Here is a 23,696-nt window from a genome sequence, read left to right as displayed (position 1 = left end):
GTGTATTCATTTGCATTCATGCGCATATTTGTAAAAAGGCGCTTAGATTTACTAAATCCGACTATCATTGCATCATTGATCCTACACGACAGATTACACATTTTTATTATACATCCCGAATGTGACGATAGAAATAGAGGGAACGAACAAATTACATTAAAAAAAACACGAGAATCTCAATGATTGAAGGATTCGTGTAAGCACAGGGCATTATACTCGAAACGACACAATTCCCTATTTCGTTCATATCTGACTCTCTTCATTTTCAATGCTGAAAAACTACAGAAAAATTGAGTGTTGGCGATATTCAAAAATAAATGGAGGACCCGGGCATCGATCCCGGTACCTCTCGCATGCTAAGCGAGCGCTCTACCATGTGAGCTAGTCCCCCTGATGGTTACTGTTTCATTAAATAACGCCTTTATGCGTACAGGTGTCATTCAATCATTTTAGCGGTTCTAACTACAGTCCCGACTAGCCTCGAGAGCTATATTTGTAGACAGTGAGAACTAAGTGATCACGGAAAAAGAAATCAAAGATCTAACTAAAATATATTTAGATTTAGGACAATTAAGTGGTATGCCTACTAATGCTATGGCGGTCAGTCGCAAAAAATGCATAAGGTTGAAACGTCATACATGCATAAAAAGTCGCTAATGTGCTTTCGCTAAAAATTCTTGAACAATGGTAATATTTCAGAGTAAAATAGGGCCAAAAAATATCCCGTGAGGCGGAGTCGAACCACCGACCTAAAGATGTCAGATTTTCTTATTCCACTACAGTCTTCCGCTCTACCAACTGAGCTATCACGGGGTCTGTATGCAAATGGTTAAAATTTATGATTTATACGTATTTGGGTGTATAGGACATTTAGTAATAAAAACCAAAAAGCACCATCAATAGGATCTGAAACATTATTAGGGGAAGGAGGGGCGATAATTCATTTAGATAATTCAATTAGCAAGAGTAGTAGCGAGAACAAAAAAGTAGAATGACGGATCGGTTGCGCTTAACATATCGCCTACAGCAATCAATACTATGAATTTGCGGATGCGTTCAATATAGTAACAAGATAGCAGTGAATATTAAGTACCTAAAAATGGTGGACGTCACTAAGTCCTCGGTAGTATAGTGGTTAGTATCCCCGCCTGTCACGCGGGAGACCGGGGTTCGATTCCCCGCCGGGGAGGACATTATTTTTTACTTGGCTTTGAATTTTCATTTTTTTAATTGTCAATTTGACCGGTATAGTTACACCGGATACTCCTTACGTAAGGGTTTGAAACCAATTTTCATATTGCTAATGCCGTAGCATCTCCAGTTCATTTCAACAGACGATGAGTTAAGTTTTGAACACTTTCCAAACATTCGAATACGTGTATTCATTTGCATTCATGCGCATATTTGTAAAAAGGCGCTTAGATTTACTAAATCCGACTATCATTGCATCATTGATCCTACACGACAGATTACACATTTTTATTATACATCCCGAATGTGACGATAGAAATAGAGGGAACGAACAAATTACATTAAAAAAAACACGAGAATCTCAATGATTGAAGGATTCGTGTAAGCACAGGGCATTATACTCGAAACGACACAATTCCCTATTTCGTTCATATCTGACTCTCTTCATTTTCAATGCTGAAAAACTACAGAAAAATTGAGTGTTGGCGATATTCAAAAATAAATGGAGGACCCGGGCATCGATCCCGGTACCTCTCGCATGCTAAGCGAGCGCTCTACCATGTGAGCTAGTCCCCCTGATGGTTACTGTTTCATTAAATAACGCCTTTATGCGTACAGGTGTCATTCAATCATTTTAGCGGTTCTAACTACAGTCCCGACTAGCCTCGAGAGCTATATTTGTAGACAGTGAGAACTAAGTGATCACGGAAAAAGAAATCAAAGATCTAACTAAAATATATTTAGATTTAGGACAATTAAGTGGTATGCCTACTAATGCTATGGCGGTCAGTCGCAAAAAATGCATAAGGTTGAAACGTCATACATGCATAAAAAGTCGCTAATGTGCTTTCGCTAAAAATTCTTGAACAATGGTAATATTTCAGAGTAAAATAGGGCCAAAAAATATCCCGTGAGGCGGAGTCGAACCACCGACCTAAAGATGTCAGATTTTCTTATTCCACTACAGTCTTCCGCTCTACCAACTGAGCTATCACGGGGTCTGTATGCAAATGGTTAAAATTTATGATTTATACGTATTTGGGTGTATAGGACATTTAGTAATAAAAACCAAAAAGCACCATCAATAGGATCTGAAACATTATTAGGGGAAGGAGGGGCGATAATTCATTTAGATAATTCAATTAGCAAGAGTAGTAGCGAGAACAAAAAAGTAGAATGACGGATCGGTTGCGCTTAACATATCGCCTACAGCAATCAATACTATGAATTTGCGGATGCGTTCAATATAGTAACAAGATAGCAGTGAATATTAAGTACCTAAAAATGGTGGACGTCACTAAGTCCTCGGTAGTATAGTGGTTAGTATCCCCGCCTGTCACGCGGGAGACCGGGGTTCGATTCCCCGCCGGGGAGGACATTATTTTTTACTTGGCTTTGAATTTTCATTTTTTTAATTGTCAATTTGACCGGTATAGTTACACCGGATACTCCTTACGTAAGGGTTTGAAACCAATTTTCATATTGCTAATGCCGTAGCATCTCCAGTTCATTTCAACAGACGATGAGTTAAGTTTTGAACACTTTCCAAACATTCGAATACGTGTATTCATTTGCATTCATGCGCATATTTGTAAAAAGGCGCTTAGATTTACTAAATCCGACTATCATTGCATCATTGATCCTACACGACAGATTACACATTTTTATTATACATCCCGAATGTGACGATAGAAATAGAGGGAACGAACAAATTACATTAAAAAAAACACGAGAATCTCAATGATTGAAGGATTCGTGTAAGCACAGGGCATTATACTCGAAACGACACAATTCCCTATTTCGTTCATATCTGACTCTCTTCATTTTCAATGCTGAAAAACTACAGAAAAATTGAGTGTTGGCGATATTCAAAAATAAATGGAGGACCCGGGCATCGATCCCGGTACCTCTCGCATGCTAAGCGAGCGCTCTACCATGTGAGCTAGTCCCCCTGATGGTTACTGTTTCATTAAATAACGCCTTTATGCGTACAGGTGTCATTCAATCATTTTAGCGGTTCTAACTACAGTCCCGACTAGCCTCGAGAGCTATATTTGTAGACAGTGAGAACTAAGTGATCACGGAAAAAGAAATCAAAGATCTAACTAAAATATATTTAGATTTAGGACAATTAAGTGGTATGCCTACTAATGCTATGGCGGTCAGTCGCAAAAAATGCATAAGGTTGAAACGTCATACATGCATAAAAAGTCGCTAATGTGCTTTCGCTAAAAATTCTTGAACAATGGTAATATTTCAGAGTAAAATAGGGCCAAAAAATATCCCGTGAGGCGGAGTCGAACCACCGACCTAAAGATGTCAGATTTTCTTATTCCACTACAGTCTTCCGCTCTACAAACTGAGCTATCACGGGGTCTGTATGCAAATGGTTAAAATTTATGATTTATACGTATTTGGGTGTATAGGACATTTAGTAATAAAAACCAAAAAGCACCATCAATAGGATCTGAAACATTATTAGGGGAAGGAGGGGCGATAATTCATTTAGATAATTCAATTAGCAAGAGTAGTAGCGAGAACAAAAAAGTAGAATGACGGATCGGTTGCGCTTAACATATCGCCTACAGCAATCAATACTATGAATTTGCGGATGCGTTCAATATAGTAACAAGATAGCAGTGAATATTAAGTACCTAAAAATGGTGGACGTCACTAAGTCCTCGGTAGTATAGTGGTTAGTATCCCCGCCTGTCACGCGGGAGACCGGGGTTCGATTCCCCGCCGGGGAGGACATTATTTTTTACTTGGCTTTGAATTTTCATTTTTTTAATTGTCAATTTGACCGGTATAGTTACACCGGATACTCCTTACGTAAGGGTTTGAAACCAATTTTCATATTGCTAATGCCGTAGCATCTCCAGTTCATTTCAACAGACGATGAGTTAAGTTTTGAACACTTTCCAAACATTCGAATACGTGTATTCATTTGCATTCATGCGCATATTTGTAAAAAGGCGCTTAGATTTACTAAATCCGACTATCATTGCATCATTGATCCTACACGACAGATTACACATTTTTATTATACATCCCGAATGTGACGATAGAAATAGAGGGAACGAACAAATTACATTAAAAAAAACACGAGAATCTCAATGATTGAAGGATTCGTGTAAGCACAGGGCATTATACTCGAAACGACACAATTCCCTATTTCGTTCATATCTGACTCTCTTCATTTTCAATGCTGAAAAACTACAGAAAAATTGAGTGTTGGCGATATTCAAAAATAAATGGAGGACCCGGGCATCGATCCCGGTACCTCTCGCATGCTAAGCGAGCGCTCTACCATGTGAGCTAGTCCCCCTGATGGTTACTGTTTCATTAAATAACGCCTTTATGCGTACAGGTGTCATTCAATCATTTTAGCGGTTCTAACTACAGTCCCGACTAGCCTCGAGAGCTATATTTGTAGACAGTGAGAACTAAGTGATCACGGAAAAAGAAATCAAAGATCTAACTAAAATATATTTAGATTTAGGACAATTAAGTGGTATGCCTACTAATGCTATGGCGGTCAGTCGCAAAAAATGCATAAGGTTGAAACGTCATACATGCATAAAAAGTCGCTAATGTGCTTTCGCTAAAAATTCTTGAACAATGGTAATATTTCAGAGTAAAATAGGGCCAAAAAATATCCCGTGAGGCGGAGTCGAACCACCGACCTAAAGATGTCAGATTTTCTTATTCCACTACAGTCTTCCGCTCTACCAACTGAGCTATCACGGGGTCTGTATGCAAATGGTTAAAATTTATGATTTATACGTATTTGGGTGTATAGGACATTTAGTAATAAAAACCAAAAAGCACCATCAATAGGATCTGAAACATTATTAGGGGAAGGAGGGGCGATAATTCATTTAGATAATTCAATTAGCAAGAGTAGTAGCGAGAACAAAAAAGTAGAATGACGGATCGGTTGCGCTTAACATATCGCCTACAGCAATCAATACTATGAATTTGCGGATGCGTTCAATATAGTAACAAGATAGCAGTGAATATTAAGTACCTAAAAATGGTGGACGTCACTAAGTCCTCGGTAGTATAGTGGTTAGTATCCCCGCCTGTCACGCGGGAGACCGGGGTTCGATTCCCCGCCGGGGAGGACATTATTTTTTACTTGGCTTTGAATTTTCATTTTTTTAATTGTCAATTTGACCGGTATAGTTACACCGGATACTCCTTACGTAAGGGTTTGAAACCAATTTTCATATTGCTAATGCCGTAGCATCTCCAGTTCATTTCAACAGACGATGAGTTAAGTTTTGAACACTTTCCAAACATTCGAATACGTGTATTCATTTGCATTCATGCGCATATTTGTAAAAAGGCGCTTAGATTTACTAAATCCGACTATCATTGCATCATTGATCCTACACGACAGATTACACATTTTTATTATACATCCCGAATGTGACGATAGAAATAGAGGGAACGAACAAATTACATTAAAAAAAACACGAGAATCTCAATGATTGAAGGATTCGTGTAAGCACAGGGCATTATACTCGAAACGACACAATTCCCTATTTCGTTCATATCTGACTCTCTTCATTTTCAATGCTGAAAAACTACAGAAAAATTGAGTGTTGGCGATATTCAAAAATAAATGGAGGACCCGGGCATCGATCCCGGTACCTCTCGCATGCTAAGCGAGCGCTCTACCATGTGAGCTAGTCCCCCTGATGGTTACTGTTTCATTAAATAACGCCTTTATGCGTACAGGTGTCATTCAATCATTTTAGCGGTTCTAACTACAGTCCCGACTAGCCTCGAGAGCTATATTTGTAGACAGTGAGAACTAAGTGATCACGGAAAAAGAAATCAAAGATCTAACTAAAATATATTTAGATTTAGGACAATTAAGTGGTATGCCTACTAATGCTATGGCGGTCAGTCGCAAAAAATGCATAAGGTTGAAACGTCATACATGCATAAAAAGTCGCTAATGTGCTTTCGCTAAAAATTCTTGAACAATGGTAATATTTCAGAGTAAAATAGGGCCAAAAAATATCCCGTGAGGCGGAGTCGAACCACCGACCTAAAGATGTCAGATTTTCTTATTCCACTACAGTCTTCCGCTCTACCAACTGAGCTATCACGGGGTCTGTATGCAAATGGTTAAAATTTATGATTTATACGTATTTGGGTGTATAGGACATTTAGTAATAAAAACCAAAAAGCACCATCAATAGGATCTGAAACATTATTAGGGGAAGGAGGGGCGATAATTCATTTAGATAATTCAATTAGCAAGAGTAGTAGCGAGAACAAAAAAGTAGAATGACGGATCGGTTGCGCTTAATAACATATCGCCTACAGCAATCAATACTATGAATTTGCGGATGCGTTCAATATAGTAACAAGATAGCAGTGAATATTAAGTACCTAAAAATGGTGGACGTCACTAAGTCCTCGGTAGTATAGTGGTTAGTATCCCCGCCTGTCACGCGGGAGACCGGGGTTCGATTCCCCGCCGGGGAGGACATTATTTTTTACTTGGCTTTGAATTTTCATTTTTTTAATTGTCAATTTGACCGGTATAGTTACACCGGATACTCCTTACGTAAGGGTTTGAAACCAATTTTCATATTGCTAATGCCGTAGCATCTCCAGTTCATTTCAACAGACGATGAGTTAAGTTTTGAACACTTTCCAAACATTCGAATACGTGTATTCATTTGCATTCATGCGCATATTTGTAAAAAGGCGCTTAGATTTACTAAATCCGACTATCATTGCATCATTGATCCTACACGACAGATTACACATTTTTATTATACATCCCGAATGTGACGATAGAAATAGAGGGAACGAACAAATTACATTAAAAAAAACACGAGAATCTCAATGATTGAAGGATTCGTGTAAGCACAGGGCATTATACTCGAAACGACACAATTCCCTATTTCGTTCATATCTGACTCTCTTCATTTTCAATGCTGAAAAACTACAGAAAAATTGAGTGTTGGCGATATTCAAAAATAAATGGAGGACCCGGGCATCGATCCCGGTACCTCTCGCATGCTAAGCGAGCGCTCTACCATGTGAGCTAGTCCCCCTGATGGTTACTGTTTCATTAAATAACGCCTTTATGCGTACAGGTGTCATTCAATCATTTTAGCGGTTCTAACTACAGTCCCGACTAGCCTCGAGAGCTATATTTGTAGACAGTGAGAACTAAGTGATCACGGAAAAAGAAATCAAAGATCTAACTAAAATATATTTAGATTTAGGACAATTAAGTGGTATGCCTACTAATGCTATGGCGGTCAGTCGCAAAAAATGCATAAGGTTGAAACGTCATACATGCATAAAAAGTCGCTAATGTGCTTTCGCTAAAAATTCTTGAACAATGGTAATATTTCAGAGTAAAATAGGGCCAAAAAATATCCCGTGAGGCGGAGTCGAACCACCGACCTAAAGATGTCAGATTTTCTTATTCCACTACAGTCTTCCGCTCTACCAACTGAGCTATCACGGGGTCTGTATGCAAATGGTTAAAATTTATGATTTATACGTATTTGGGTGTATAGGACATTTAGTAATAAAAACCAAAAAGCACCATCAATAGGATCTGAAACATTATTAGGGGAAGGAGGGGCGATAATTCATTTAGATAATTCAATTAGCAAGAGTAGTAGCGAGAACAAAAAAGTAGAATGACGGATCGGTTGCGCTTAACATATCGCCTACAGCAATCAATACTATGAATTTGCGGATGCGTTCAATATAGTAACAAGATAGCAGTGAATATTAAGTACCTAAAAATGGTGGACGTCACTAAGTCCTCGGTAGTATAGTGGTTAGTATCCCCGCCTGTCACGCGGGAGACCGGGGTTCGATTCCCCGCCGGGGAGGACATTATTTTTTACTTGGCTTTGAATTTTCATTTTTTTAATTGTCAATTTGACCGGTATAGTTACACCGGATACTCCTTACGTAAGGGTTTGAAACCAATTTTCATATTGCTAATGCCGTAGCATCTCCAGTTCATTTCAACAGACGATGAGTTAAGTTTTGAACACTTTCCAAACATTCGAATACGTGTATTCATTTGCATTCATGCGCATATTTGTAAAAAGGCGCTTAGATTTACTAAATCCGACTATCATTGCATCATTGATCCTACACGACAGATTACACATTTTTATTATACATCCCGAATGTGACGATAGAAATAGAGGGAACGAACAAATTACATTAAAAAAAACACGAGAATCTCAATGATTGAAGGATTCGTGTAAGCACAGGGCATTATACTCGAAACGACACAATTCCCTATTTCGTTCATATCTGACTCTCTTCATTTTCAATGCTGAAAAACTACAGAAAAATTGAGTGTTGGCGATATTCAAAAATAAATGGAGGACCCGGGCATCGATCCCGGTACCTCTCGCATGCTAAGCGAGCGCTCTACCATGTGAGCTAGTCCCCCTGATGGTTACTGTTTCATTAAATAACGCCTTTATGCGTACAGGTGTCATTCAATCATTTTAGCGGTTCTAACTACAGTCCCGACTAGCCTCGAGAGCTATATTTGTAGACAGTGAGAACTAAGTGATCACGGAAAAAGAAATCAAAGATCTAACTAAAATATATTTAGATTTAGGACAATTAAGTGGTATGCCTACTAATGCTATGGCGGTCAGTCGCAAAAAATGCATAAGGTTGAAACGTCATACATGCATAAAAAGTCGCTAATGTGCTTTCGCTAAAAATTCTTGAACAATGGTAATATTTCAGAGTAAAATAGGGCCAAAAAATATCCCGTGAGGCGGAGTCGAACCACCGACCTAAAGATGTCAGATTTTCTTATTCCACTACAGTCTTCCGCTCTACCAACTGAGCTATCACGGGGTCTGTATGCAAATGGTTAAAATTTATGATTTATACGTATTTGGGTGTATAGGACATTTAGTAATAAAAACCAAAAAGCACCATCAATAGGATCTGAAACATTATTAGGGGAAGGAGGGGCGATAATTCATTTAGATAATTCAATTAGCAAGAGTAGTAGCGAGAACAAAAAAGTAGAATGACGGATCGGTTGCGCTTAACATATCGCCTACAGCAATCAATACTATGAATTTGCGGATGCGTTCAATATAGTAACAAGATAGCAGTGAATATTAAGTACCTAAAAATGGTGGACGTCACTAAGTCCTCGGTAGTATAGTGGTTAGTATCCCCGCCTGTCACGCGGGAGACCGGGGTTCGATTCCCCGCCGGGGAGGACATTATTTTTTACTTGGCTTTGAATTTTCATTTTTTTAATTGTCAATTTGACCGGTATAGTTACACCGGATACTCCTTACGTAAGGGTTTGAAACCAATTTTCATATTGCTAATGCCGTAGCATCTCCAGTTCATTTCAACAGACGATGAGTTAAGTTTTGAACACTTTCCAAACATTCGAATACGTGTATTCATTTGCATTCATGCGCATATTTGTAAAAAGGCGCTTAGATTTACTAAATCCGACTATCATTGCATCATTGATCCTACACGACAGATTACACATTTTTATTATACATCCCGAATGTGACGATAGAAATAGAGGGAACGAACAAATTACATTAAAAAAAACACGAGAATCTCAATGATTGAAGGATTCGTGTAAGCACAGGGCATTATACTCGAAACGACACAATTCCCTATTTCGTTCATATCTGACTCTCTTCATTTTCAATGCTGAAAAACTACAGAAAAATTGAGTGTTGGCGATATTCAAAAATAAATGGAGGACCCGGGCATCGATCCCGGTACCTCTCGCATGCTAAGCGAGCGCTCTACCATGTGAGCTAGTCCCCCTGATGGTTACTGTTTCATTAAATAACGCCTTTATGCGTACAGGTGTCATTCAATCATTTTAGCGGTTCTAACTACAGTCCCGACTAGCCTCGAGAGCTATATTTGTAGACAGTGAGAACTAAGTGATCACGGAAAAAGAAATCAAAGATCTAACTAAAATATATTTAGATTTAGGACAATTAAGTGGTATGCCTACTAATGCTATGGCGGTCAGTCGCAAAAAATGCATAAGGTTGAAACGTCATACATGCATAAAAAGTCGCTAATGTGCTTTCGCTAAAAATTCTTGAACAATGGTAATATTTCAGAGTAAAATAGGGCCAAAAAATATCCCGTGAGGCGGAGTCGAACCACCGACCTAAAGATGTCAGATTTTCTTATTCCACTACAGTCTTCCGCTCTACCAACTGAGCTATCACGGGGTCTGTATGCAAATGGTTAAAATTTATGATTTATACGTATTTGGGTGTATAGGACATTTAGTAATAAAAACCAAAAAGCACCATCAATAGGATCTGAAACATTATTAGGGGAAGGAGGGGCGATAATTCATTTAGATAATTCAATTAGCAAGAGTAGTAGCGAGAACAAAAAAGTAGAATGACGGATCGGTTGCGCTTAACATATCGCCTACAGCAATCAATACTATGAATTTGCGGATGCGTTCAATATAGTAACAAGATAGCAGTGAATATTAAGTACCTAAAAATGGTGGACGTCACTAAGTCCTCGGTAGTATAGTGGTTAGTATCCCCGCCTGTCACGCGGGAGACCGGGGTTCGATTCCCCGCCGGGGAGGACATTATTTTTTACTTGGCTTTGAATTTTCATTTTTTTAATTGTCAATTTGACCGGTATAGTTACACCGGATACTCCTTACGTAAGGGTTTGAAACCAATTTTCATATTGCTAATGCCGTAGCATCTCCAGTTCATTTCAACAGACGATGAGTTAAGTTTTGAACACTTTCCAAACATTCGAATACGTGTATTCATTTGCATTCATGCGCATATTTGTAAAAAGGCGCTTAGATTTACTAAATCCGACTATCATTGCATCATTGATCCTACACGACAGATTACACATTTTTATTATACATCCCGAATGTGACGATAGAAATAGAGGGAACGAACAAATTACATTAAAAAAAACACGAGAATCTCAATGATTGAAGGATTCGTGTAAGCACAGGGCATTATACTCGAAACGACACAATTCCCTATTTCGTTCATATCTGACTCTCTTCATTTTCAATGCTGAAAAACTACAGAAAAATTGAGTGTTGGCGATATTCAAAAATAAATGGAGGACCCGGGCATCGATCCCGGTACCTCTCGCATGCTAAGCGAGCGCTCTACCATGTGAGCTAGTCCCCCTGATGGTTACTGTTTCATTAAATAACGCCTTTATGCGTACAGGTGTCATTCAATCATTTTAGCGGTTCTAACTACAGTCCCGACTAGCCTCGAGAGCTATATTTGTAGACAGTGAGAACTAAGTGATCACGGAAAAAGAAATCAAAGATCTAACTAAAATATATTTAGATTTAGGACAATTAAGTGGTATGCCTACTAATGCTATGGCGGTCAGTCGCAAAAAATGCATAAGGTTGAAACGTCATACATGCATAAAAAGTCGCTAATGTGCTTTCGCTAAAAATTCTTGAACAATGGTAATATTTCAGAGTAAAATAGGGCCAAAAAATATCCCGTGAGGCGGAGTCGAACCACCGACCTAAAGATGTCAGATTTTCTTATTCCACTACAGTCTTCCGCTCTACCAACTGAGCTATCACGGGGTCTGTATGCAAATGGTTAAAATTTATGATTTATACGTATTTGGGTGTATAGGACATTTAGTAATAAAAACCAAAAAGCACCATCAATAGGATCTGAAACATTATTAGGGGAAGGAGGGGCGATAATTCATTTAGATAATTCAATTAGCAAGAGTAGTAGCGAGAACAAAAAAGTAGAATGACGGATCGGTTGCGCTTAATAACATATCGCCTACAGCAATCAATACTATGAATTTGCGGATGCGTTCAATATAGTAACAAGATAGCAGTGAATATTAAGTACCTAAAAATGGTGGACGTCACTAAGTCCTCGGTAGTATAGTGGTTAGTATCCCCGCCTGTCACGCGGGAGACCGGGGTTCGATTCCCCGCCGGGGAGGACATTATTTTTTACTTGGCTTTGAATTTTCATTTTTTTAATTGTCAATTTGACCGGTATAGTTACACCGGATACTCCTTACGTAAGGGTTTGAAACCAATTTTCATATTGCTAATGCCGTAGCATCTCCAGTTCATTTCAACAGACGATGAGTTAAGTTTTGAACACTTTCCAAACATTCGAATACGTGTATTCATTTGCATTCATGCGCATATTTGTAAAAAGGCGCTTAGATTTACTAAATCCGACTATCATTGCATCATTGATCCTACACGACAGATTACACATTTTTATTATACATCCCGAATGTGACGATAGAAATAGAGGGAACGAACAAATTACATTAAAAAAAACACGAGAATCTCAATGATTGAAGGATTCGTGTAAGCACAGGGCATTATACTCGAAACGACACAATTCCCTATTTCGTTCATATCTGACTCTCTTCATTTTCAATGCTGAAAAACTACAGAAAAATTGAGTGTTGGCGATATTCAAAAATAAATGGAGGACCCGGGCATCGATCCCGGTACCTCTCGCATGCTAAGCGAGCGCTCTACCATGTGAGCTAGTCCCCCTGATGGTTACTGTTTCATTAAATAACGCCTTTATGCGTACAGGTGTCATTCAATCATTTTAGCGGTTCTAACTACAGTCCCGACTAGCCTCGAGAGCTATATTTGTAGACAGTGAGAACTAAGTGATCACGGAAAAAGAAATCAAAGATCTAACTAAAATATATTTAGATTTAGGACAATTAAGTGGTATGCCTACTAATGCTATGGCGGTCAGTCGCAAAAAATGCATAAGGTTGAAACGTCATACATGCATAAAAAGTCGCTAATGTGCTTTCGCTAAAAATTCTTGAACAATGGTAATATTTCAGAGTAAAATAGGGCCAAAAAATATCCCGTGAGGCGGAGTCGAACCACCGACCTAAAGATGTCAGATTTTCTTATTCCACTACAGTCTTCCGCTCTACCAACTGAGCTATCACGGGGTCTGTATGCAAATGGTTAAAATTTATGATTTATACGTATTTGGGTGTATAGGACATTTAGTAATAAAAACCAAAAAGCACCATCAATAGGATCTGAAACATTATTAGGGGAAGGAGGGGCGATAATTCATTTAGATAATTCAATTAGCAAGAGTAGTAGCGAGAACAAAAAAGTAGAATGACGGATCGGTTGCGCTTAACATATCGCCTACAGCAATCAATACTATGAATTTGCGGATGCGTTCAATATAGTAACAAGATAGCAGTGAATATTAAGTACCTAAAAATGGTGGACGTCACTAAGTCCTCGGTAGTATAGTGGTTAGTATCCCCGCCTGTCACGCGGGAGACCGGGGTTCGATTCCCCGCCGGGGAGGACATTATTTTTTACTTGGCTTTGAATTTTCATTTTTTTAATTGTCAATTTGACCGGTATAGTTACACCGGATACTCCTTACGTAAGGGTTTGAAACCAATTTTCATATTGCTAATGCCGTAGCATCTCCAGTTCATTTCAACAGACGATGAGTTAAGTTTTGAACACTTTCCAAACATTCGAATACGTGTATTCATTTGCATTCATGCGCATATTTGTAAAAAGGCGCTTAGATTTACTAAATCCGACTATCATTGCATCATTGATCCTACACGACAGATTACACATTTTTATTATACATCCCGAATGTGACGATAGAAATAGAGGGAACGAACAAATTACATTAAAAAAAACACGAGAATCTCAATGATTGAAGGATTCGTGTAAGCACAGGGCATTATACTCGAAACGACACAATTCCCTATTTCGTTCATATCTGACTCTCTTCATTTTCAATGCTGAAAAACTACAGAAAAATTGAGTGTTGGCGATATTCAAAAATAAATGGAGGACCCGGGCATCGATCCCGGTACCTCTCGCATGCTAAGCGAGCGCTCTACCATGTGAGCTAGTCCCCCTGATGGTTACTGTTTCATTAAATAACGCCTTTATGCGTACAGGTGTCATTCAATCATTTTAGCGGTTCTAACTACAGTCCCGACTAGCCTCGAGAGCTATATTTGTAGACAGTGAGAACTAAGTGATCACGGAAAAAGAAATCAAAGATCTAACTAAAATATATTTAGATTTAGGACAATTAAGTGGTATGCCTACTAATGCTATGGCGGTCAGTCGCAAAAAATGCATAAGGTTGAAACGTCATACATGCATAAAAAGTCGCTAATGTGCTTTCGCTAAAAATTCTTGAACAATGGTAATATTTCAGAGTAAAATAGGGCCAAAAAATATCCCGTGAGGCGGAGTCGAACCACCGACCTAAAGATGTCAGATTTTCTTATTCCACTACAGTCTTCCGCTCTACCAACTGAGCTATCACGGGGTCTGTATGCAAATGGTTAAAATTTATGATTTATACGTATTTGGGTGTATAGGACATTTAGTAATAAAAACCAAAAAGCACCATCAATAGGATCTGAAACATTATTAGGGGAAGGAGGGGCGATAATTCATTTAGATAATTCAATTAGCAAGAGTAGTAGCGAGAACAAAAAAGTAGAATGACGGATCGGTTGCGCTTAACATATCGCCTACAGCAATCAATACTATGAATTTGCGGATGCGTTCAATATAGTAACAAGATAGCAGTGAATATTAAGTACCTAAAAATGGTGGACGTCACTAAGTCCTCGGTAGTATAGTGGTTAGTATCCCCGCCTGTCACGCGGGAGACCGGGGTTCGATTCCCCGCCGGGGAGGACATTATTTTTTACTTGGCTTTGAATTTTCATTTTTTTAATTGTCAATTTGACCGGTATAGTTACACCGGATACTCCTTACGTAAGGGTTTGAAACCAATTTTCATATTGCTAATGCCGTAGCATCTCCAGTTCATTTCAACAGACGATGAGTTAAGTTTTGAACACTTTCCAAACATTCGAATACGTGTATTCATTTGCATTCATGCGCATATTTGTAAAAAGGCGCTTAGATTTACTAAATCCGACTATCATTGCATCATTGATCCTACACGACAGATTACACATTTTTATTATACATCCCGAATGTGACGATAGAAATAGAGGGAACGAACAAATTACATTAAAAAAAACACGAGAATCTCAATGATTGAAGGATTCGTGTAAGCACAGGGCATTATACTCGAAACGACACAATTCCCTATTTCGTTCATATCTGACTCTCTTCATTTTCAATGCTGAAAAACTACAGAAAAATTGAGTGTTGGCGATATTCAAAAATAAATGGAGGACCCGGGCATCGATCCCGGTACCTCTCGCATGCTAAGCGAGCGCTCTACCATGTGAGCTAGTCCCCCTGATGGTTACTGTTTCATTAAATAACGCCTTTATGCGTACAGGTGTCATTCAATCATTTTAGCGGTTCTAACTACAGTCCCGACTAGCCTCGAGAGCTATATTTGTAGACAGTGAGAACTAAGTGATCACGGAAAAAGAAATCAAAGATCTAACTAAAATATATTTAGATTTAGGACAATTAAGTGGTATGCCTACTAATGCTATGGCGGTCAGTCGCAAAAAATGCATAAGGTTGAAACGTCATACATGCATAAAAAGTCGCTAATGTGCTTTCGCTAAAAATTCTTGAACAATGGTAATATTTCAGAGTAAAATAGGGCCAAAAAATATCCCGTGAGGCGGAGTCGAACCACCGACCTAAAGATGTCAGATTTTCTTATTCCACTACAGTCTTCCGCTCTACCAACTGAGCTATCACGGGGTCTGTATGCAAATGGTTAAAATTTATGATTTATACGTATTTGGGTGTATAGGACATTTAGTAATAAAAACCAAAAAGCACCATCAATAGGATCTGAAACATTATTAGGGGAAGGAGGGGCAATAATTCATTTAGATAATTCAATTAGCAAGAGTAGTAGCGAGAACAAAAAAGTAGAATGACGGATCGGTTGCGCTTAACATATCGCCTACAGCAATCAATACTATGAATTTGCGGATGCGTTCAATATAGTAACAAGATAGCAGTGAATATTAAGTACCTAAAAATGGTGGACGTCACTAAGTCCTCGGTAGTATAGTGGTTAGTATCCCCGCCTGTCACGCGGGAGACCGGGGTTCGATTCCCCGCCGGGGAGGACATTATTTTTTACTTGGCTTTGAATTTTCATTTTTTTAATTGTCAATTTGACCGGTATAGTTACACCGGATACTCCTTACGTAAGGGTTTGAAACCAATTTTCATATTGCTAATGCCGTAGCATCTCCAGTTCATTTCAACAGACGATGAGTTAAGTTTTGAACACTTTCCAAACATTCGAATACGTGTATTCATTTGCATTCATGCGCATATTTGTAAAAAGGCGCTTAGATTTACTAAATCCGACTATCATTGCATCATTGATCCTACACGACAGATTACACATTTTTATTATACATCCCGAATGTGACGATAGAAATAGAGGGAACGAACAAATTACATTAAAAAAAACACGAGAATCTCAATGATTGAAGGATTCGTGTAAGCACAGGGCATTATACTCGAAACGACACAATTCCCTATTTCGTTCATATCTGACTCTCTTCATTTTCAATGCTGAAAAACTACAGAAAAATTGAGTGTTGGCGATATTCAAAAATAAATGGAGGACCCGGGCATCGATCCCGGTACCTCTCGCATGCTAAGCGAGCGCTCTACCATGTGAGCTAGTCCCCCTGATGGTTACTGTTTCATTAAATAACGCCTTTATGCGTACAGGTGTCATTCAATCATTTTAGCGGTTCTAACTACAGTCCCGACTAGCCTCGAGAGCTATATTTGTAGACAGTGAGAACTAAGTGATCACGGAAAAAGAAATCAAAGATCTAACTAAAATATATTTAGATTTAGGACAATTACGTGGTATGCCTACTAATGCTAGGGCGGTCAGTCGCAAAAAATGCATAAGGTTGAAACGTCATACATGCATAAAAAGTCGCTAATGTGCTTTCGCTAAAAATTCTTGAACAATGGTAATATTTCAGAGTAAAATAGGGCCAAAAAATATCCCGTGAGGCGGAGTCGAACCACCGACCTAAAGATGTCAGATTTTCTTATTCCACTACAGTCTTCCGCTCTACCAACTGAGCTATCACGGGGTCTGTATGCAAATGGTTAAAATTTATGATTTATACGTATTTGGGTGTATAGGACATTTAGTAATAAAAACCAAAAAGCACCATCAATAGGATCTGAAACATTATTAGGGGAAGGAGGGGCAATAATTCATTTAGATAATTCAATTAGCAAGAGTAGTAGCGAGAACAAAAAAGTAGAATGACGGATCGGTTGCGCTTAACATATCGCCTACAGCAATCAATACTATGAATTTGCGGATGCGTTCAATATAGTAACAAGATAGCAGTGAATATTAAGTACCTAAAAATGGTGGACGTCACTAAGTCCTCGGTAGTATAGTGGTTAGTATCCCCGCCTGTCACGCGGGAGACCGGGGTTCGATTCCCCGCCGGGGAGGACATTATTTTTTACTTGGCTTTGAATTTTCATTTTTTTAATTGTCAATTTGACCGGTATAGTTACACCGGATACTCCTTACGTAAGGGTTTGAAACCAATTTTCATATTGCTAATGCCGTAGCATCTCCAGTTCATTTCAACAGACGATGAGTTAAGTTTTGAACACTTTCCAAACATTCGAATACGTGTATTCATTTGCATTCATGCGCATATTTGTAAAAAGGCGCTTAGATTTACTAAATCCGACTATCATTGCATCATTGATCCTACACGACAGATTACACATTTTTATTATACATCCCGAATGTGACGATAGAAATAGAGGGAACGAACAAATTACATTAAAAAAAACACGAGAATCTCAATGATTGAAGGATTCGTGTAAGCACAGGGCATTATACTCGAAACGACACAATTCCCTATTTCGTTCATATCTGACTCTCTTCATTTTCAATGCTGAAAAACTACAGAAAAATTGAGTGTTGGCGATATTCAAAAATAAATGGAGGACCCGGGCATCGATCCCGGTACCTCTCGCATGCTAAGCGAGCGCTCTACCATGTGAGCTAGTCCCCCTGATGGTTACTGTTTCATTAAATAACGCCTTTATGCGTACAGGTGTCATTCAATCATTTTAGCGGTTCTAACTACAGTCCCGACTAGCCTCGAGAGCTATATTTGTAGACAGTGAGAACTAAGTGATCACGGAAAAAGAAATCAAAGATCTAACTAAAATATATTTAGATTTAGGACAATTACGTGGTATGCCTACTAATGCTAGGGCGGTCAGTCGCAAAAAATGCATAAGGTTGAAACGTCATACATGCATAAAAAGTCGCTAATGTGCTTTCGCTAAAAATTCTTGAACAATGGTAATATTTCAGAGTAAAATAGGGCCAAAAAATATCCCGTGAGGCGGAGTCGAACCACCGACCTAAAGATGTCAGATTTTCTTATTCCACTACAGTCTTCCGCTCTACCAACTGAGCTATCACGGGGTCTGTATGCAAATGGTTAAAATTTATGATTTATACGTATTTGGGTGTATAGGACATTTAGTAATAAAAACCAAAAAGCACCATCAATAGGATCTGAAACATTATTAGGGGAAGGAGGGGCAATAATTCATTTAGATAATTCAATTAGCAAGAGTAGTAGCGAGAACAAAAAAGTAGAATGACGGATCGGTTGCGCTTAACATATCGCCTACAGCAATCAATACTATGAATTTGCGGATGCGTTCAATATAGTAACAAGATAGCAGTGAATATTAAGTACCTAAAAATGGTGGACGTCACTAAGTCCTCGGTAGTATAGTGGTTAGTATCCCCGCCTGTCACGCGGGAGACCGGGGTTCGATTCCCCGCCGGGGAGGACATTATTTTTTACTTGGCTTTGAATTTTCATTTTTTTAATTGTCAATTTGACCGGTATAGTTACACCGGATACTCCTTACGTAAGGGTTTGAAACCAATTTTCATATTGCTAATGCCGTAGCATCTCCAGTTCATTTCAACAGACGATGAGTTAAGTTTTGAACACTTTCCAAACATTCGAATACGTGTATTCATTTGCATTCATGCGCATATTTGTAAAAAGGCGCTTAGATTTACTAAATCCGACTATCATTGCATCATTGATCCTACACGACAGATTACACATTTTTATTATACATCCCGAATGTGACGATAGAAATAGAGGGAACGAACAAATTACATTAAAAAAAACACGAGAATCTCAATGATTGAAGGATTCGTGTAAGCACAGGGCATTATACTCGAAACGACACAATTCCCTATTTCGTTCATATCTGACTCTCTTCATTTTCAATGCTGAAAAACTACAGAAAAATTGAGTGTTGGCGATATTCAAAAATAAATGGAGGACCCGGGCATCGATCCCGGTACCTCTCGCATGCTAAGCGAGCGCTCTACCATGTGAGCTAGTCCCCCTGATGGTTACTTTTTCATTAAATAACGCCTTTATGCGTACAGGTGTCATTCAATCATTTTAGCGGCTAACTACATTCCCGACTAGCCTCGAGAGCTCTATTTGTAGACAGTGAGAACTAAATGATCACGGAAAAAGAAATCAAAGATCTAACTAAAATATATTTAGATTTAGGACAATTACGTGGTATGCCTACTAATGCTAGGGCGGTCAGTCGCAAAAAATGCATAAGGTTGAAACGTCATACATGCATAAAAAGTCGCTAATGTGCTTTCGCTAAAAATTCTTGAACAATGGTAATATTTCAGAGTAAAATAGGGCCAAAAAATATCCCGTGAGGCGGAGTCGAACCACCGACCTAAAGATGTCAGATTTTCTTATTCCACTACAGTCTTCCGCTCTACCAACTGAGCTATCACGGGGTCTGTATGCAAATGGTTAAAATTTATGATTTATACGTATTTGGGTGTATAGGACATTTAGTAATAAAAACCAAAAAGCGCCATCAATAGGATCTGAAACATTATTAGGGGAAGGAGGGGCAATAATTCATTTAGATAATTCAATTAGCAAGAGTAGCAGCGAAAACAAAAAAGTAGAATGACGGATCGGTTGCGCTTAACATATCGCCTACAGCAATCAATACTATGAATTTGCGGATGCGTTCAATATAGTAACAAGATAGCAGTGAACATTAAGTACCTAAAAATGGTGGACGTCACTAAGTCCTCGGTAGTATAGTGGTTAGTATCCCCGCCTGTCACGCGGGAGACCGGGGTTCGATTCCCCGCCGGGGAGGACATTATTTTTTTCTGGGCTTTGAATTTTCATTTTTTTAATTGTCAATTTGACCGGTATAGTTACACCGGATACTCCTTACGTAAGGGTTTGAAACCAGTTTTCATATTGCTAAATAATAATGCCATAGCATCTCCAGTTCATTTCAACAGACGATGAGTTAAGTTTTGAACACTTTCCAAACATTCGAATACGTGTATTCATTTGCATTCATGCGCATATTTGTAAAAAGAAGCTTAGATTTACTAAATCCGACTATCATTGCATCATTGATCCTACACGACAGATAACACATTTTTATTATTCATCCCGAATGTGACGATAGAAATAGAGGGAACGAACAAATTACATTAAAATAAACATGAGAATCTCAATGATTGAAGGATTCGTGTAAGCACAGGGCATTATACTCGAAACGACACAATGCCCTATTTCGTTCATATCTGACTCTCTTCATTTTCAATGCTGAAAAACTACAGAAAAATTGAGTGTTGGCGACATTCAAAAATAAATGGAGGATCCGGGCATCGATCCCGGTACCTCTCGCATGCTAAGCGAGCGCTCTTTTTTTTTTTTTTTTTTTTTTATCTTTATTAAAATCAAACATCATATTATACAAGTAAAACAATATATAAAATCAATTGTCCTTGATTGTTGTCATTATATACTAACTTTGTATTTACAATACATCTACTACTGTTAATTCACATTTAAAGTACACAATATAAAGTATATAAACTAATTACAATTTAAAGACTAGAATATTGTCTGTTTCTTCTAACAATGGGTTATCTAATACAAACTTTTTTTGAAATATATGACTCATATTATGACATCGACAGAGATAGACATGCATATATGTTACATAATGTTTTAATGTATATTGAAATAATTTTATCAAATTTACATTAGAATAACCACTATTCAACAAGTTTCTCCTTCTGTAGATACAGTATCTGGCAACAGACATAAAAAAATTTAGAAACGTATCATTTACACCTTTCATATGCCATCTCAAACCCAAAATCAATAGTTCCTCACTTCTTACTAAACTAATCTTATCTGAATCACAGTTTTCAAAAATTCTAACCAACAAAGATGATAAATAACTATGAAAATCTTGAAGCTTATCACAATTCATAAATATATGCAGGATGTCCTCCTTTTCACTGCAACATACTTTACAAATATTATCATCACCTAAACCTATCTTATGAAGTTTTACATTGGTAAAAATACAGTTATGTAACACCTTAAAGTCTAACTCAACCAAGTTAGAAGGTTTCCAATACATATTAACATGTGTCCATATTTTACTAACTGCTTCAGAACGTACATCAAATTCCGATTTCCATAACTCAATACCAACAGGTTCTTCAACAATATTTTCCAACATAATAGTGTATAATGTTTTAGTGCTACATAGTTTCAAATCATAATGCACATTTTTACAAATAATTGAAATGTCTATTGTTCTTGGTATAGATATTCTGTGAATATCAGTGTTCACTGTGTTTTTCCATTCTACAGGTATAACATTCAACAAATTTCTATATCTATCAATTACATACTGTACATTAACATCTTCATATACAACTTGAATCATTTCAACTATAGCATGATCTGGCAAGAAACCAGTTTTTACTTCAAAGCATATATCTTTGAGACAAACAATACCAGCACCTATAAAATCGTGCCATACAATTGTTCTGTTATTAACTATAATATTAGGATTAACAAACAAAGGCTGATCATAAATATTTTCTACAGACAATGGAAACTCTATTTTTTTCCTTATAAAATTCAGTGCTTGAAAAAATTCTTGATAAACAACAGGAAGGTTTTTCAATTCACAATTAGGTATCACTGAATAAAAAACATTAAGACAAAGTTTCATTTCATAAATTGAAGATACAAAATACTTAAATGTGTATTTCCATAATACTTCATATTCATCATTTAACAATCTGCCTAGAAATTTTAGCCTAAAAGCATATATTTTACATTTGATATCAGCAACATTTAAACCACCTCTACTTTTATCATCTACTATACAGTTATATTTTACTAGATGACATCTATTTTTCCATATAAAATTAAGACAAACTCTTTTTATCTCTATATAAGCCCATTCAGGTAATGCAGTAACAAACAATGCATACCAAAATCTAGATAACATCAGTGAATTGATAACACTAACCCTGCCATGTATAGTAAGTCTTCTCAATAACCATATGTTGAGAAGGGTTTTTATCTTAACTATTTTATTTTTCCAATTCATTTCATCACACATTTTTCTATTTTTTCCAATAAAAACTCCCAACAGTTGAAAATAATCTTCACAAACTTTTAGACCAATGTGATCTTTTTCTAATACAGATAATGTACCGGTACCTAAACATAATATCTCTGATTTTTGTCTGTTTATTCTGGCACCTGTTGCTTTGCTATACAAATCGAATTCCTTAAATACTTCAGGAATTGATTCCTTATTACATAAAGACAAAGTTGTATCATCAGCATGTTGATAAATCAAACCAATCTTGTTACTTTTTGGGATATTAATTCCCTTTATATTTACATTTTGTACAATTTTACAGTGCAGTGGTTCTGCAATAAGTACATATAATAAGGCACTAATTGGACAACCTTGCCTAATACCATTCTTTATGACAAAATACTTTGTTAAAAAGCCATTACATTTGACTGCACTATTTATACCATTATAAAATATACTAATCCATTTCACAAATCTCTCACCAAAACCAAATTTCTTCAATACTTCTAACAGATAAGTATGACTAACTCTATCAAAAGCATTTGCTTGATCTAATTTTAAAAAATATCCCTCAAGATCATCTCTTTCAACAAGTTCCATAATATCTCTAACATTTGAAATATTATTTGAGATATCTCTTCCCATAATACAACACGTTTGATCTTCAGAAATATCTTCGGTAATACAGTTTTTAATCTATTTGACATAATTCTTGCTAAAATTTTATAATCTACTTGCAATAAAGATATTGGCCTATAATTTTTCAAAAAATTCCTTTCACCTTTTTTCTTATAAACCAGACTTATAATTCCACATTTCATTGATCTACTTAAAATACCTTCCTCTTCAATAACATCAAACAATTTCAATAACACATATTTTAATTCAGAATAAAATTTACAATAAAACTCTACAGTAAGTCCGTCTGAACCTGGACTTTTATTTTTAGACAATTGATTAA

At 37.3% G+C, this 23,696-nt stretch overlaps 45 non-coding genes across 45 annotated transcripts; 15 read left to right on the top strand and 30 right to left on the bottom strand.

Moving 5' to 3' along the window:
- Nucleotides 1-318: 318 nt before the first annotated feature.
- On the bottom strand, nucleotides 319-391 carry Trnaa-agc (transfer RNA alanine (anticodon AGC)). Its single transcript has one exon. It is a non-coding gene; the product is annotated as a tRNA-Ala (tRNA).
- A 330-nt stretch (nucleotides 392-721) lies between these two features.
- Nucleotides 722-813, bottom strand: Trnay-gua (transfer RNA tyrosine (anticodon GUA)). Its single transcript is given in 2 exon segments — nucleotides 722-757; nucleotides 777-813. It is a non-coding gene; the product is annotated as a tRNA-Tyr (tRNA).
- A 304-nt stretch (nucleotides 814-1,117) lies between these two features.
- Trnad-guc (transfer RNA aspartic acid (anticodon GUC)) lies at nucleotides 1,118-1,189 on the top strand. The gene has a single exon. It is a non-coding gene; the product is annotated as a tRNA-Asp (tRNA).
- Nucleotides 1,190-1,694: 505 nt separating this feature from the next.
- On the bottom strand, nucleotides 1,695-1,767 carry Trnaa-agc (transfer RNA alanine (anticodon AGC)). The gene has a single exon. It is a non-coding gene; the product is annotated as a tRNA-Ala (tRNA).
- Nucleotides 1,768-2,097: 330 nt separating this feature from the next.
- Trnay-gua (transfer RNA tyrosine (anticodon GUA)) lies at nucleotides 2,098-2,189 on the bottom strand. Its single transcript is given in 2 exon segments — nucleotides 2,098-2,133; nucleotides 2,153-2,189. It is a non-coding gene; the product is annotated as a tRNA-Tyr (tRNA).
- A 304-nt stretch (nucleotides 2,190-2,493) lies between these two features.
- Trnad-guc (transfer RNA aspartic acid (anticodon GUC)) lies at nucleotides 2,494-2,565 on the top strand. Its single transcript has one exon. It is a non-coding gene; the product is annotated as a tRNA-Asp (tRNA).
- A 505-nt stretch (nucleotides 2,566-3,070) lies between these two features.
- Trnaa-agc (transfer RNA alanine (anticodon AGC)) lies at nucleotides 3,071-3,143 on the bottom strand. The gene has a single exon. It is a non-coding gene; the product is annotated as a tRNA-Ala (tRNA).
- Nucleotides 3,144-3,473: 330 nt separating this feature from the next.
- Nucleotides 3,474-3,565, bottom strand: Trnay-gua (transfer RNA tyrosine (anticodon GUA)). Its single transcript is given in 2 exon segments — nucleotides 3,474-3,509; nucleotides 3,529-3,565. It is a non-coding gene; the product is annotated as a tRNA-Tyr (tRNA).
- Nucleotides 3,566-3,869: 304 nt separating this feature from the next.
- Nucleotides 3,870-3,941, top strand: Trnad-guc (transfer RNA aspartic acid (anticodon GUC)). The gene has a single exon. It is a non-coding gene; the product is annotated as a tRNA-Asp (tRNA).
- Nucleotides 3,942-4,446: 505 nt separating this feature from the next.
- Trnaa-agc (transfer RNA alanine (anticodon AGC)) lies at nucleotides 4,447-4,519 on the bottom strand. The gene has a single exon. It is a non-coding gene; the product is annotated as a tRNA-Ala (tRNA).
- A 330-nt stretch (nucleotides 4,520-4,849) lies between these two features.
- Nucleotides 4,850-4,941, bottom strand: Trnay-gua (transfer RNA tyrosine (anticodon GUA)). The gene is given in 2 exon segments: nucleotides 4,850-4,885; nucleotides 4,905-4,941. It is a non-coding gene; the product is annotated as a tRNA-Tyr (tRNA).
- A 304-nt stretch (nucleotides 4,942-5,245) lies between these two features.
- On the top strand, nucleotides 5,246-5,317 carry Trnad-guc (transfer RNA aspartic acid (anticodon GUC)). The gene has a single exon. It is a non-coding gene; the product is annotated as a tRNA-Asp (tRNA).
- A 505-nt stretch (nucleotides 5,318-5,822) lies between these two features.
- On the bottom strand, nucleotides 5,823-5,895 carry Trnaa-agc (transfer RNA alanine (anticodon AGC)). Its single transcript has one exon. It is a non-coding gene; the product is annotated as a tRNA-Ala (tRNA).
- Nucleotides 5,896-6,225: 330 nt separating this feature from the next.
- Nucleotides 6,226-6,317, bottom strand: Trnay-gua (transfer RNA tyrosine (anticodon GUA)). Its single transcript is given in 2 exon segments — nucleotides 6,226-6,261; nucleotides 6,281-6,317. It is a non-coding gene; the product is annotated as a tRNA-Tyr (tRNA).
- A 307-nt stretch (nucleotides 6,318-6,624) lies between these two features.
- Nucleotides 6,625-6,696, top strand: Trnad-guc (transfer RNA aspartic acid (anticodon GUC)). The gene has a single exon. It is a non-coding gene; the product is annotated as a tRNA-Asp (tRNA).
- A 505-nt stretch (nucleotides 6,697-7,201) lies between these two features.
- Trnaa-agc (transfer RNA alanine (anticodon AGC)) lies at nucleotides 7,202-7,274 on the bottom strand. Its single transcript has one exon. It is a non-coding gene; the product is annotated as a tRNA-Ala (tRNA).
- A 330-nt stretch (nucleotides 7,275-7,604) lies between these two features.
- Trnay-gua (transfer RNA tyrosine (anticodon GUA)) lies at nucleotides 7,605-7,696 on the bottom strand. Its single transcript is given in 2 exon segments — nucleotides 7,605-7,640; nucleotides 7,660-7,696. It is a non-coding gene; the product is annotated as a tRNA-Tyr (tRNA).
- Nucleotides 7,697-8,000: 304 nt separating this feature from the next.
- On the top strand, nucleotides 8,001-8,072 carry Trnad-guc (transfer RNA aspartic acid (anticodon GUC)). The gene has a single exon. It is a non-coding gene; the product is annotated as a tRNA-Asp (tRNA).
- A 505-nt stretch (nucleotides 8,073-8,577) lies between these two features.
- On the bottom strand, nucleotides 8,578-8,650 carry Trnaa-agc (transfer RNA alanine (anticodon AGC)). The gene has a single exon. It is a non-coding gene; the product is annotated as a tRNA-Ala (tRNA).
- Nucleotides 8,651-8,980: 330 nt separating this feature from the next.
- Trnay-gua (transfer RNA tyrosine (anticodon GUA)) lies at nucleotides 8,981-9,072 on the bottom strand. The gene is given in 2 exon segments: nucleotides 8,981-9,016; nucleotides 9,036-9,072. It is a non-coding gene; the product is annotated as a tRNA-Tyr (tRNA).
- A 304-nt stretch (nucleotides 9,073-9,376) lies between these two features.
- Nucleotides 9,377-9,448, top strand: Trnad-guc (transfer RNA aspartic acid (anticodon GUC)). Its single transcript has one exon. It is a non-coding gene; the product is annotated as a tRNA-Asp (tRNA).
- A 505-nt stretch (nucleotides 9,449-9,953) lies between these two features.
- Nucleotides 9,954-10,026, bottom strand: Trnaa-agc (transfer RNA alanine (anticodon AGC)). The gene has a single exon. It is a non-coding gene; the product is annotated as a tRNA-Ala (tRNA).
- Nucleotides 10,027-10,356: 330 nt separating this feature from the next.
- Trnay-gua (transfer RNA tyrosine (anticodon GUA)) lies at nucleotides 10,357-10,448 on the bottom strand. The gene is given in 2 exon segments: nucleotides 10,357-10,392; nucleotides 10,412-10,448. It is a non-coding gene; the product is annotated as a tRNA-Tyr (tRNA).
- A 304-nt stretch (nucleotides 10,449-10,752) lies between these two features.
- On the top strand, nucleotides 10,753-10,824 carry Trnad-guc (transfer RNA aspartic acid (anticodon GUC)). The gene has a single exon. It is a non-coding gene; the product is annotated as a tRNA-Asp (tRNA).
- Nucleotides 10,825-11,329: 505 nt separating this feature from the next.
- Trnaa-agc (transfer RNA alanine (anticodon AGC)) lies at nucleotides 11,330-11,402 on the bottom strand. Its single transcript has one exon. It is a non-coding gene; the product is annotated as a tRNA-Ala (tRNA).
- Nucleotides 11,403-11,732: 330 nt separating this feature from the next.
- Nucleotides 11,733-11,824, bottom strand: Trnay-gua (transfer RNA tyrosine (anticodon GUA)). The gene is given in 2 exon segments: nucleotides 11,733-11,768; nucleotides 11,788-11,824. It is a non-coding gene; the product is annotated as a tRNA-Tyr (tRNA).
- A 307-nt stretch (nucleotides 11,825-12,131) lies between these two features.
- On the top strand, nucleotides 12,132-12,203 carry Trnad-guc (transfer RNA aspartic acid (anticodon GUC)). The gene has a single exon. It is a non-coding gene; the product is annotated as a tRNA-Asp (tRNA).
- A 505-nt stretch (nucleotides 12,204-12,708) lies between these two features.
- Nucleotides 12,709-12,781, bottom strand: Trnaa-agc (transfer RNA alanine (anticodon AGC)). Its single transcript has one exon. It is a non-coding gene; the product is annotated as a tRNA-Ala (tRNA).
- Nucleotides 12,782-13,111: 330 nt separating this feature from the next.
- On the bottom strand, nucleotides 13,112-13,203 carry Trnay-gua (transfer RNA tyrosine (anticodon GUA)). Its single transcript is given in 2 exon segments — nucleotides 13,112-13,147; nucleotides 13,167-13,203. It is a non-coding gene; the product is annotated as a tRNA-Tyr (tRNA).
- A 304-nt stretch (nucleotides 13,204-13,507) lies between these two features.
- Trnad-guc (transfer RNA aspartic acid (anticodon GUC)) lies at nucleotides 13,508-13,579 on the top strand. Its single transcript has one exon. It is a non-coding gene; the product is annotated as a tRNA-Asp (tRNA).
- Nucleotides 13,580-14,084: 505 nt separating this feature from the next.
- Trnaa-agc (transfer RNA alanine (anticodon AGC)) lies at nucleotides 14,085-14,157 on the bottom strand. The gene has a single exon. It is a non-coding gene; the product is annotated as a tRNA-Ala (tRNA).
- A 330-nt stretch (nucleotides 14,158-14,487) lies between these two features.
- Nucleotides 14,488-14,579, bottom strand: Trnay-gua (transfer RNA tyrosine (anticodon GUA)). Its single transcript is given in 2 exon segments — nucleotides 14,488-14,523; nucleotides 14,543-14,579. It is a non-coding gene; the product is annotated as a tRNA-Tyr (tRNA).
- Nucleotides 14,580-14,883: 304 nt separating this feature from the next.
- Nucleotides 14,884-14,955, top strand: Trnad-guc (transfer RNA aspartic acid (anticodon GUC)). The gene has a single exon. It is a non-coding gene; the product is annotated as a tRNA-Asp (tRNA).
- A 505-nt stretch (nucleotides 14,956-15,460) lies between these two features.
- Nucleotides 15,461-15,533, bottom strand: Trnaa-agc (transfer RNA alanine (anticodon AGC)). The gene has a single exon. It is a non-coding gene; the product is annotated as a tRNA-Ala (tRNA).
- Nucleotides 15,534-15,863: 330 nt separating this feature from the next.
- Trnay-gua (transfer RNA tyrosine (anticodon GUA)) lies at nucleotides 15,864-15,955 on the bottom strand. The gene is given in 2 exon segments: nucleotides 15,864-15,899; nucleotides 15,919-15,955. It is a non-coding gene; the product is annotated as a tRNA-Tyr (tRNA).
- Nucleotides 15,956-16,259: 304 nt separating this feature from the next.
- Nucleotides 16,260-16,331, top strand: Trnad-guc (transfer RNA aspartic acid (anticodon GUC)). The gene has a single exon. It is a non-coding gene; the product is annotated as a tRNA-Asp (tRNA).
- A 505-nt stretch (nucleotides 16,332-16,836) lies between these two features.
- On the bottom strand, nucleotides 16,837-16,909 carry Trnaa-agc (transfer RNA alanine (anticodon AGC)). Its single transcript has one exon. It is a non-coding gene; the product is annotated as a tRNA-Ala (tRNA).
- A 330-nt stretch (nucleotides 16,910-17,239) lies between these two features.
- Trnay-gua (transfer RNA tyrosine (anticodon GUA)) lies at nucleotides 17,240-17,331 on the bottom strand. The gene is given in 2 exon segments: nucleotides 17,240-17,275; nucleotides 17,295-17,331. It is a non-coding gene; the product is annotated as a tRNA-Tyr (tRNA).
- Nucleotides 17,332-17,635: 304 nt separating this feature from the next.
- Nucleotides 17,636-17,707, top strand: Trnad-guc (transfer RNA aspartic acid (anticodon GUC)). Its single transcript has one exon. It is a non-coding gene; the product is annotated as a tRNA-Asp (tRNA).
- Nucleotides 17,708-18,212: 505 nt separating this feature from the next.
- Nucleotides 18,213-18,285, bottom strand: Trnaa-agc (transfer RNA alanine (anticodon AGC)). Its single transcript has one exon. It is a non-coding gene; the product is annotated as a tRNA-Ala (tRNA).
- A 330-nt stretch (nucleotides 18,286-18,615) lies between these two features.
- On the bottom strand, nucleotides 18,616-18,707 carry Trnay-gua (transfer RNA tyrosine (anticodon GUA)). The gene is given in 2 exon segments: nucleotides 18,616-18,651; nucleotides 18,671-18,707. It is a non-coding gene; the product is annotated as a tRNA-Tyr (tRNA).
- Nucleotides 18,708-19,011: 304 nt separating this feature from the next.
- On the top strand, nucleotides 19,012-19,083 carry Trnad-guc (transfer RNA aspartic acid (anticodon GUC)). The gene has a single exon. It is a non-coding gene; the product is annotated as a tRNA-Asp (tRNA).
- Nucleotides 19,084-19,588: 505 nt separating this feature from the next.
- On the bottom strand, nucleotides 19,589-19,661 carry Trnaa-agc (transfer RNA alanine (anticodon AGC)). The gene has a single exon. It is a non-coding gene; the product is annotated as a tRNA-Ala (tRNA).
- A 328-nt stretch (nucleotides 19,662-19,989) lies between these two features.
- Nucleotides 19,990-20,081, bottom strand: Trnay-gua (transfer RNA tyrosine (anticodon GUA)). The gene is given in 2 exon segments: nucleotides 19,990-20,025; nucleotides 20,045-20,081. It is a non-coding gene; the product is annotated as a tRNA-Tyr (tRNA).
- Nucleotides 20,082-20,385: 304 nt separating this feature from the next.
- Trnad-guc (transfer RNA aspartic acid (anticodon GUC)) lies at nucleotides 20,386-20,457 on the top strand. Its single transcript has one exon. It is a non-coding gene; the product is annotated as a tRNA-Asp (tRNA).
- The last annotated feature ends 3,239 nt before the right edge of the window (nucleotides 20,458-23,696 follow it).

The sequence above is a fragment of the Mytilus californianus genome, unplaced genomic scaffold, assembly GCF_021869535.1.
Source record: "Mytilus californianus isolate M0D057914Y unplaced genomic scaffold, xbMytCali1.0.p SCAF_57, whole genome shotgun sequence".
NCBI lineage: Eukaryota > Metazoa > Mollusca > Bivalvia > Mytilida > Mytilidae > Mytilus > Mytilus californianus.
Note: the sequence above shows the minus strand (reverse complement) of the source record. Positions and strands in the feature narration are given on the sequence as shown.